The sequence below is a fragment of the Rutidosis leptorrhynchoides genome, chromosome 6, assembly GCF_046630445.1.
Source record: "Rutidosis leptorrhynchoides isolate AG116_Rl617_1_P2 chromosome 6, CSIRO_AGI_Rlap_v1, whole genome shotgun sequence".
Lineage (NCBI taxonomy): Eukaryota > Viridiplantae > Streptophyta > Magnoliopsida > Asterales > Asteraceae > Rutidosis > Rutidosis leptorrhynchoides.
In genome coordinates, this window is record NC_092338.1 from 148082335 (window position 1) to 148094395 (window position 12061).

Genomic DNA, 12061 nt, shown 5'->3' on the forward strand with positions numbered 1-12061 from the left:
TTAATATGATATATATACATTTAAATGTCGTTACAACGATAATCGTTACATATATGTCTCGTTTCGAAATCCTTAAGTTAGTAGTCTTGTTTATATGTATATAACTCATTGTTAATATACTTATGGAGATACTTACTTATCATAATCTCATGTTAACCATATGTATATCCATATATATATCGTCAAGTCGTTTTTACAAGTTTTAACGTTCGTGAATCGCCGGTCAACTTGGGTGGTCAATTGTCTACATGAAACATATTTCAATTAATCAAGTCTTAACAAGTTTGATTGCTTAACATGTTGGAAACATTTAATCATGTAAATATCAATCTCAATTAATATATATAAACATGGAAAAGTTCGGGTCACTACAGTACCTACCCGTTAAATAAATTTCGTCCCGAAATTTTAAGCTGTTGAAGGTGTTAATGAATCTTCTGGAAATAGATGCGGGTATTTCTTCTTCATCTGATCTTCACGCTCCCAGGTGAACTCAGGTCCTCTACGAGCATTCCATCGAACCTTAACAATTGGTATCTTGTTTTGCTTAAGTCTTTTAACCTCACGATCCATTATTTCGACGGGTTCTTCGATGAATTGGAGTTTTTCATTGATTTGGATTTCATCTAACGGAATAGTGAGATCTTCTTTAGCAAAACATTTCTTCAAATTCGAGACGTGGAAAGTGTTATGTACAGCCGCGAGTTGTTGAGGTAACTCTAGTCGGTAAGCTACTGGTCCGACACGATCAATAATCTTGAATGGTCCAATATACCTTGGATTTAATTTCCCTCGTTTACCAAATCGAACAACGCCTTTCCAAGGTGCAACTTTAAGCATGACCATCTCTCCAATTTCAAATTCTATATCTTTTCTTTTAATGTCAGCGTAGCTCTTTTGTCGACTTTGGGCAGTTTTCAACCGTTGTTGAATTTGGATGATCTTCTCGGTAGTTTCTTGTATAATCTCCGGACCCGTAATCTGTCTATCCCCCACTTCACTCCAACAAATCGGAGACCTGCACTTTCTACCATAAAGTGCTTCAAACGGCGCCATCTCAATGCTTGAATGGTAGCTGTTGTTGTAGGAAAATTCTGCTAACGGTAGATGTCGATCCCAACTGTTTCCGAAATCAATAACACATGCTCGTAGCATGTCTTCAAGCGTTTGTATCGTCCTTTCGCTCTGCCCATCGGTTTGTGGATGATAGGCAGTACTCATGTCTAGACGAGTTCCTAATGCTTGCTGTAATGTCTGCCAGAATCTTGAAATAAATCTGCCATCCCTATCAGAGATAATAGAGATTGGTATTCCATGTCTGGAGATGACTTCCTTCAAATACAGTCGTGCTAACTTCTCCATCTTTTCATCTTCTCTTATTGGCAGGAAGTGTGCTGATTTGGTGAGACGATCAACTATTACCCAAATAGTATCAAAACCACTTGCAGTCCTTGGCAATTTAGTGATGAAATCCATGGTAATGTTTTCCCATTTCCATTCCGGGATTTCGGGTTGTTGAAGTAGACCTGATGGTTTCTGATGCTCAGCTTTGACCTTAGAACACGTCAAACATTCTCCTACATATTTAGCAACATCGGCTTTCATACCCGGCCACCAAAAATGTTTCTTGAGATCCTTGTACATCTTCCCCGTTCCAGGATGTATTGAGTATCTGGTTTTATGAGCTTCTCTAAGTACCATTTCTCTCATATCTCCAAATCTTGGTACCCAAATCCTTTCAGCCCTATACCGGGTTCCGTCTTCCCGAATATTAAGATGCTTCTCCGATCCTTTGGGTATTTCATCCTTTAAATTTCCCTCTTTTAAAACTCCTTGTTGCGCCTCCTTTATTTGAGTAGTAATGTTATTATGAATCATTATATTCATAGATTTTACTCGAATGGGTTCTCTGTCCTTCCTGCTCAAGGCATCGGCTACCACATTTGCCTTCCCCGGGTGGTAACGAATCTCAAAGTCGTAATCATTCAACAATTCAATCCACCTACGCTGCCTCATATTCAGTTGTTTCTGATTAAATATGTGTTGAAGACTTTTGTGGTCGGTATATATAATACTTTTGACCCCATATAAGTAGTGCCTCCAAGTCTTTAATGCAAAAACAACCGCGCCTAATTCCAAATCATGCGTCGTATAATTTTGTTCGTGAATCTTCAATTGTCTAGACGCATAAGCAATCACCTTCGTTCGTTGCATTAATACACAACCGAGACCTTGCTTTGATGCGTCACAATAAATCACAAAATCATCATTCCCTTCAGGCAATGACAATATAGGTGCCGTAGTTAGCTTTTTCTTCAATAACTGAAACGCTTTCTCTTGTTCATCATTCCATTCAAATTTCTTCCCTTTATGCGTTAATGCAGTCAAGGGTTTTGCTATTCTGGAAAAGTCTTGGATGAACCTTCTGTAGTAACCAGCTAGTCCTAAAAACTGGCGTATGTGTTTCGGAGTTTTCGGGGTTTCCCACTTTTCAACAGTTTCTATCTTTGCCGGATCCACCTTAATACCTTCTTTGTTCACTATGTGACCGAGGAATTGAACTTCTTCCAACCAAAATGCACACTTTGAAAACTTAGCGTACAATTCTTCCTTCCTCAATACTTCTAACACCTTTCTCAAATGTTCACCGTGTTCTTGGTCATTCTTTGAGTAAATAAGTATGTCATCAATGAAAACAATGACAAACTTGTCAAGGTATGGTCCACACACTCGGTTCATAAGGTCCATGAACACAGCTGGTGCATTAGTTAAACCAAACGGCATGACCATAAACTCGTAATGACCGTAACGTGTTCTGAAAGCAGTCTTTGGAATATCATCTTCTTTCACCCGCATTTGATGATACCCGGAACGTAAGTCAATCTTTGAATAAACAGACGAGCCTTGTAGTTGATCAAATAAGTCGTCGATTCTCGGTAGTGGGTAGCGGTTCTTGATGGTAAGTTTGTTCAACTCTCGGTAGTCGATACACAACCTGAATGTACCATCTTTCTTCTTAACAAACAAAACAGGAGCTCCCCACGGTGATGTGCTTGGTCGAATGAAACCACGCTCTAAAAGTTCTTGTAATTGACTTTGTAGTTCTTTCATCTCGCTGGGTGCGAGTCTGTAAGGGGCACGAGCTATTGGTGCAGCTCCTGGTACAAGATCTATTTGAAATTCAACGGATCGATGTGGGGGTAATCCCGGTAATTCTTTCAGAAATACATCAGGAAATTCTTTTGCGACGGGAACATCATTGATGCTCTTTTCTTCAGTTTGTACTTTCTCGACGTGTGCTAGAACAGCATAGCAACCTTTTCTTATTAGTTTTTGTGCCTTCAAATTACTAATAAGATGTAGCTTCGTGTTGCCCTTTTCTCCGTACACCATTAAGGGTTTTCCTTTTTCTCGTATAATGCGAATTGCATTTTTGTAACAAACGATCTCCGCTTTCACTTCTTTCAACCAGTCCATACCGATTATCACATCAAAACTCCCTAACTCTACTGGTATCAAATCAATCTTAAATGTTTCGCTAACCAGTTTAATTTCTCGATTCCGACATATATTATCTGCTGAAATTAATTTACCATTTGCTAATTCGAGTAAAAATTTACTATCCAAAGGCGTCAATGGACAACTTAATTTAGCACAAAAATCTCTACTCATATAGCTTCTATCCGCACCCGAATCAAATAAAACGTAAGCAGATTTATTGTCAATAAGAAACGTACCCGTAACAAGCTCCGGGTCTTCCTGTGCCTCTGCCGCATTAATATTGAAAATTCTTCCACGGCCTTGTCCATTCGTGTTCTCCTGGTTCGGGCAATTTCTAATAATGTGGCCCGGTTTTCCACATTTATAACAAACTACATTGGCATAACTTGCTCCGACACTACTTGCTCCGCCATTACTCGTTCCGACACCATTTGTTCCTTTCGTTCTATTAACCCCTGGTCCGTAGACCTCACACTTCGTCGCGCTATGACCATTTCTTTTACACTTGTTGCAAAATTTGGTGCAGAACCCCGAGTGATTCTTTTCACACCTTTGGCATAGCTGCTTCTGATTGTTGTTGTTGTTGCGGTTATTATTGTTGTTGGGATGATTGTTGTAGTTGCTGTTGTTGTTGTTGTTGTTGTTGGGCCGTTTGTTGTAGTTGCGATTGATGTTGCGATTGTTGGGATAATTGTTGCGATTATTGTTGTAATTGCTGTTGTTGTTGTATTGGTGATTCTTATCACCGTTTTCCTCCCACTTTCTTTTGACTTGCTTCACATTGGCCTCTTCAGCAGTCTGTTCTTTAATTCTTTCTTCAATCTGGTTCACGAGTTTGTGAGCCATTCTACATGCCTGTTGTATGGAGGCGGGCTCGTGTGAACTTATATCTTCTTGGATTCTTTCCGGTAATCCTTTCACAAACGCGTCGATCTTCTCTTCCTCATCTTCGAATGCTCCCGGACACAATAGGCACAATTCTGTGAATCGTCTTTCGTACGTGGTAATATCAAATCCTTGGGTTCGTAACCCTCTAAGTTCTGTCTTGAGCTTATTGACCTCGGTTCTGGGACGGTACTTCTCGTTCATCAAGTGCTTGAATGCTGACCACGGTAGTGCGTACGCATCGTCTTGTCCCACTTGCTCTAGATAGGTATTCCACCATGTTAACGCAGAACCTGTGAAGGTATGCGTAGCGTACTTTACTTTGTCCTCTTCAGTACACTTACTTATGGCAAACACCGATTCGACCTTCTCGGTCCATCGTTTCAATCCGATCGGTCCTTCGGTTCCATCAAATTCCAAAGGTTTGCAGGCAGTGAATTCTTTGTAGGTGCATCCTACACGATTTCCTGTACTGCTAGATCCAAGGTTATTGTTGGTATGTAGCGCAGCCTGTACTGCGGCTATGTTTGAAGCTAGAAAAGTACGGAATTCCTCTTCATTCATATTCACGGTGTGTCGAGTAGTCGGTGCCATTTCCTTCAAAATAGTTAAATGGAACAAGTTAATCATACAGAATATTAAGAGTAGTTAATAGTATTTCGTAGCATAATATGAACTCATTTATAAAAGCTTTTTCTTCATATTAGCGTTTTATAAGTTTAAATTCGGGTAGTACCTACCCGTTAAGTTCATACTTAGTAGCTAATATACAATTCAACTACTACAATTCTATATGAAAAACTGATTATAATAATATTTCGCGTTCAAACTTTTATACAATATTTTACAAACTTACAATACCGCTTATTTTACATAAAGCATGAAATATAGCACACAATAAATTTGATACAAGATGGTTGTGAAGATAATTCTAGCTAGTACACAAGTCGTTCAGCAAAGGCAATAAAGACACGTAATTCATACGTCCAGAAACAAGTCATGCATTCTGGTTTTACTAGGACTACTTCCCATCCTTGGTCTTGTGGAACATAACCGTTATGGCCGTTGATAAGACAGCGTGTTGTAACGTCGTCAAAGGGACGAGGGTTACGTAATGACCAACAGTCTCGTAATAACCTAAAAACCTCATTTCTTACCCCAATTACCGACTCCGTCACTTGAGGGAACGTTTTGTTTAATAGTTGTAGCCCGATGTTCTTGTTCTCACTTTGGTGAGAAGCGAACATTACTAACCCGTAAGCATAACATGCTTCTTTATGTTGCATGTTAGCTGCTTTTTCTAAATCACGAAGTCCTATATTTGGATATACTGAGTCAAAATAATTTCTTAACCCGTTGCGTAAAATAGCATTTGGGTTCCCCGCAATATATGCATCAAAGTAAACACATCGTAACTTATGGATTTCCCAATGTGATATCCCCCATCTTCCGAACGAAAGCCTTTTATAAACCAAATCATTCTTGGAACGTTCTTCGAATGTCTTACAAACTGATCTCGCCTTAAATAGTTGTGCCGAGGAATTCTGACCGACTCTAGACAAGATTTCATCAATCATGTCTCCGGGTAGGTCTCTTAAAATATTGGGTTGTCTATCCATTTTGTGTTTTTATACTGTAAAATAGACAAGAGTTAGATTCATAAAAAAAATACTTATTAATACAAGCAATTTTTACATATATCATAAAGCATAAGCACACTATATTACATATATTACACCACACGAATACAACTATCTTATTCCGACTCGCTTGTTTCTTCTTCTTTGGTTTTGGTTCGTTTTCCCAAGTTTCTAGGGATATATGATGTTCCCCTAATACGAGCCGTTATTTTCCACATTGGTTTAGAAAAACCTGGTGGTTTAGAGGTTCCCGGGTCATTGTTACAACTTAAGGACTTCGGGGTTGACGATACATATAAAGTTCATCGGGGTTGGAATTAGATTTCTCTATTTTTATGCCCTTTCCCTTATTATTTTCTTTTGCCTTTTTAAATTCAGTTGGGGTAATTTCTATAACATCATCGGAATTCTCGTCGGAATCCGATTCATCGGAGAATTGGTAATCCTCCCAATATTTTGCTTCCTTGGCGGAAACACCATTGACCATAATTAACCTTGGTCGGTTGGTTGAGGATTCTCTTTTACTTAACCGTTTTATTATTTCCCCCACCGGTTCCGATTCTTCTTCCGGTTCCGATTCTTCTTCCGGTTCTGATTCTTCTTCCGGTTCCGACTCTTCTTCCGGTTCCTCTTCGGGAACTTGTGAATCAGTCCACGAATCATTCCAATTTATATTTGACTCTTCATTATTATTAGGTGAGTCAATGGGACTTGTTCTAGAGGTAGACATCTATCACATAATATCAAACACGTTAAGAGATTAATATATCACATAATATTCATATGTTAAAAATATATAGTTTCCAACAAAAATGTTAAGCAATCATTTTTAAAGAAAACACGGTCGAAGTCCAGAATCACTAATGCATCCTAACAAACTCGATAAGACACACTAATGCAAATTTTCTGGTTCTCTAAGACCAACGCTCGGATACCAACTGAAATGTCCCGTTCTTATTGATTAAAAACGTTCCATATTAATTGATTTCGTTGCGAGGTTTTGACCTCTATATGAGACGTTTTTCAAAGACTGCATTCATTTTAAAACAAACCATAACCTTTATTTCATCAATAAAGGTTTAAAAAGCTTTACGTAGATTATCAAATAATGATAATCTAAAATATCCTGTTTACACACGACCATTACATAATGGTTTACAATACAAATATGTTACAACAAAATAAGTTTCTTGAATGCAGTTTTTACACAATATCATACAAGCATGGACTCCAAATCTCGTCCTTATTTAAGTATGCGACAGCGGAAGCTCTTAATAATCACCTGAGAATAAACATGCTTAAAACGTCAACAAAAATGTTGGTGAGTTATAGGTTTAACCTATATATATCAAATCATAATAATAGACCACAAGATTTCATATTTCAATACACATCCCATACATAGAGATAAAAATCATTCATATGGTGAACACCTGGTAACCGACAATAACAAGATGCATATATAAGAATATCCCCATCATTCCGGGACACCCTTCGGATATGATATAATTTCGAAGTACTAAAGCATCCGGTACTTTGGATGGGGTTTGTTAGGCCCAATAGATCTATCTTTAGGATTCGCGTCAATTAGGGTGTCTGTTCCCTAATTCTTAGATTACCAGACTTAATAAAAAGGGGCATATTCGATTTCGATAATTCAACCATAGAATGTAGTTTCACGTACTTGTGTCTATTTTGTAAATCATTTATAAAACCTGCATGTATTCTCATCCCAAAAATATTAGATTTTAAAAGTGGGACTATAACTCACTTTCACAGATTTTTACTTCGTCGAGAAGTAAGAATTGGCCACTGTTGATTCACGAACCTATAACAATATATACATATATATTAAAGTATGTTCAAAATATATTTACAACACTTTTAATATATTTTGATGTTTTAAGTTTATTAAGTCAGCTGTCCTCGTTAGTAACCTACAACTAGTTGTCCACAGTTAGATGTACAGAAATAAATCAATAAATATTATCTTGAATCAATCCACGACCCAGTGTATACGTATCTCAGTATTGATCACAACTCAAACTATATACATTTTGGAATCAACCTCAACCCTGTATAGCTAACTCCAACATTCACATATAGAGTGTCTATGGTTGTTCCGAAATATATATAGATGTGTCGACATGATAGGTCGAAACATTGTATACGTGTCTATGGTATCTCAAGATTACATAATATACAATACAAGTTGATTAAGTTATGGTTGGAATAGATTTGTTACCAATTTTCACGTAGCTAAAATGAGAAAAATTATCCAATCTTGTTTTACCCATAACTTCTTCATTTTAAATCCGTTTTGAATGAATCAAATTGCTATGGTTTCATATTGAACTGTATTTTATGAATCTAAACAGAAAAAGTATAGGTTTATAGTCGGAAAAATAAGTTACAAGTCGTTTTTGTAAAGGTAGTCATTTCAGTCGAAAGAACGACGTCTAGATGACCATTTTAGAAAACATACTTCCACTTTGAGTTTAACCATAATTTTTGGATATAGTTTCATGTTCATAATAAAAATCATTTTCTCAGAATAACAACTTTTAAATCAAAGTTTATCATAGTTTTTAATTAACTAACCCAAAACAGCCCGCGGTGTTACTACGACGGCGTAAATCCGGTTTTACGGTGTTTTTCGTGTTTCCAGGTTTTAAATCATTAAGTTAGCATATCATATAGATATAGAACATGTGTTTAGTTAATTTTAAAAGTCAAGTTAGAAGGATTAACTTTTGTTTGCGAACAAGTTTAGAATTAACTAAACTATGTTCTAGTGATTACGAGTTTAAACCTTCGAATAAGATAGTTTTATATATATGAATCGAATGATGTTATGAACATCATTACTACCTCAAGTTTAGTAGGTAAACCTACTGGAAGTGACAAGAAATGATCTAGCTTCAAAGGATCTTGGATGGCTTGAAAGTTCTTGAAGTAGGATCATGACACAAAAACAAGTTCAAGTAAGATTTTTGCTCGAATTAAGATAGTTTATAGTTATAGAAATTGAATCAAAGTTTGAATATGAATATTACCTTGAATAAGAAAGATAACCTACTGTATATAACAAAGGTTTCTTGATCTTAGATGATTACTTGGAATGGATTAGGAAGCTTGGAAGTAAATTAGTAAACTTGAAGGGATTTTTGAAGTATTCTTGAAGTGTTCTTCCTATGATGATTATAGCTTGATTCTTGAAGTGATTTTTGATGAAGATGATGATTAACTACTGGAAAAATACGTTCATAATAGTGTGGGTGTGTTGAGAGAGAATTAGAAAGAGATTTGGAAGTAAAATGGAGTGAATGATGAGTGTTAATTGGTGAGTGGTGAGTGGGGTTAAAAGGAGTTCTAGTTAGTTGACTAGCTCATGGTAGAAGTTAAAATTGATTAGTCATACATGACATAATCAAGAGTGGAATCCCATGCTAGTTCCTATTGGTATATACCCATAGTAAGTACGTTTTGAAGCTGTGTATAATACGGGTAAGAATACGACTAGAATTCTTGATGAAAGAAAAGAATGGGAAAGTAACTGTAACCATTTTCGTTAAGTATGAGTGTTTTGATATATGTCTTGAAGTCTTCCAAAAGTATTTTAATACATATAAATACACTACATGTATATACATTTTAACGGAGTCGTTAAGTCATCGTTAGTCGTTACATGTAAGTGTTGTTTTGAAACCTTTAAGTTAACGATCTCAATTAATGTTGTTAACCCATTGTTTATTATATCTAATGAGATGTTAAATTATTATATTATCATGATATTATGATATATTAATATATCTTAATATGATATATATACATTTAAATGTCGTTACAACGATAATCGTTACATATATGTCTCGTTTCGAAATCCTTAAGTTAGTAGTCTTGTTTATATGTATATAACTCATTGTTAATATACTTATGGAGATACTTACTTATCATAATCTCATGTTAACCATATGTATATCCATATATATATCGTCAAGTCGTTTTTACAAGTTTTAACGTTCGTGAATCGCCGGTCAACTTGGGTGGTCAATTGTCTACATGAAACATATTTCAATTAATCAAGTCTTAACAAGTTTGATTGCTTAACATGTTGGAAACATTTAATCATGTAAATATCAATCTCAATTAATATATATAAACATGGAAAAGTTCGGGTCACTACAACTAAAATAGTTAAAATTATCATTTATTGTTAACATTAACATTATCATATTATTATTTGTAAATTATTATTATTAGTCTTTAATAAGAATATTATTATTATTAATAATATTAGTATTAGTATTATTAGTATTAATAGTATTAATACAATTATATTAGTTAAATATCAAAAATAGAAATTTGGTTATTATAAATACAGACATATAAGCATTATATATACATGCATTATACAGATATATACTCCGTATATGTACATTATACAGATACATACTTTTATATAGATATATATACTTCGTATAACAAACAGAAGTCTGTATCCAGTTTTATATCATTGTCAAGCTATTGTGAAATTGATTTTCATGACATCAGGATCGTACCAATCAGGAACACTTTATCACAGATACAACAAAATCTGTTTGATATCATTTTCATCTTTTTAGTTTTATAAATTTCTTCTGTCCTTGCGAATGAGAAACTGTCGACCAGCTACACTACGAAACAACTTGGATTTAATTATAATAGCTACATGAATCATTCCATTACTCATACCATATATTTTTTTTTCTTTCTTTCTTCTATTTCTTTTCCTATTCAATCTTGAACCAAAACAACCCTTTTCCTTTTTATGTTTTCACTTGAATCACCATAACAACCGAAACTCACTTATTGATGCTACTATACCTGTTTCTGCATTCCCTTTTATTAATTATTTGAACCAACAGACTCAGCTTCCAACAGCCTATTTGAGCTGCTACTTCGCTCAATATTTTTCTGTTTCTAAACGATTCATCAACTTATAAAGAAGCTGCACAATTGCTGTTGTTGTTCAGTCCCAACCCATCGCCTGCAAACTGTCCATAGTATTGCTCCTGCTGTGATTCTGCTACTGCTATAATAACGTTCCTATTTCAATGAGTATAAATAATAAGACGTTATTAAGTATTATATAGGCAAAGTGGAGTGTTTTTCTATTATGGCCAACAAGCAATGAACAAAGATGACCCCCCACTTGAGTTAATAATAGGATAATCTTATTGGGGAGTAAATTGTCGATGCATGTGGAGTTAGATACCATTAGGTGGCCAACTATATGTAGGGTAAAGGTGTTTGAAAACCAACTCCAATTATTTTAGCATAATGAAAGTGGGACGGTGCTGATGATAAATCTAGCTGTTTTCATACAGCCAAGGTTTATTTTTTTATTTTATTTTTGTTGTTAAAGTAAGGAAAGTGGGACGGTTATTTGACTTGGGAAGCTTTAATGAGCCACTTGGAATTTTAAAGAATTGAAAACCCATTTCCTTCTAATATTACGGGTAGTGTTATAGAATTTTTTTTTATCCTACTGATATCGAATGAAATCATCAAGCCTTCGATTATTTGATTGCATTCTAGATTATGATGATGATGAGTAAATTTGGAACGGGGGTCGATTAATAAAGATGGAGAAAATGATCATGATTATAATTAGAACTAAGAATATGATTATGATAATTACAAGAAACAATAGATGAGATGATGATCTATGTTAAACAAGGAAGAAACGAAAACCTCCTGATTAATTCCTAGATCCCTATGTAACCCGTAATTATGCTGCAATTTGGATATGGGATTGGGCCGAGAAAGTCATTTGTTTGTTGGGCCACGATAGTCTATTTCTTATTTGGGTCGTATATATAATTTCTGTTTGGCCAAGAACCAGTTGCGTTCCAATAAAACGTATTAAGGATGATGTGTAATGATTTGATTATGGTTATGGATGATGGGGATGCCAGGAAGATGACAGTTAGTATAGGTTAAAGATTTAAACTTGCAAAGTATTACAAGAAAGTAATCAGTAGAGCAATGGT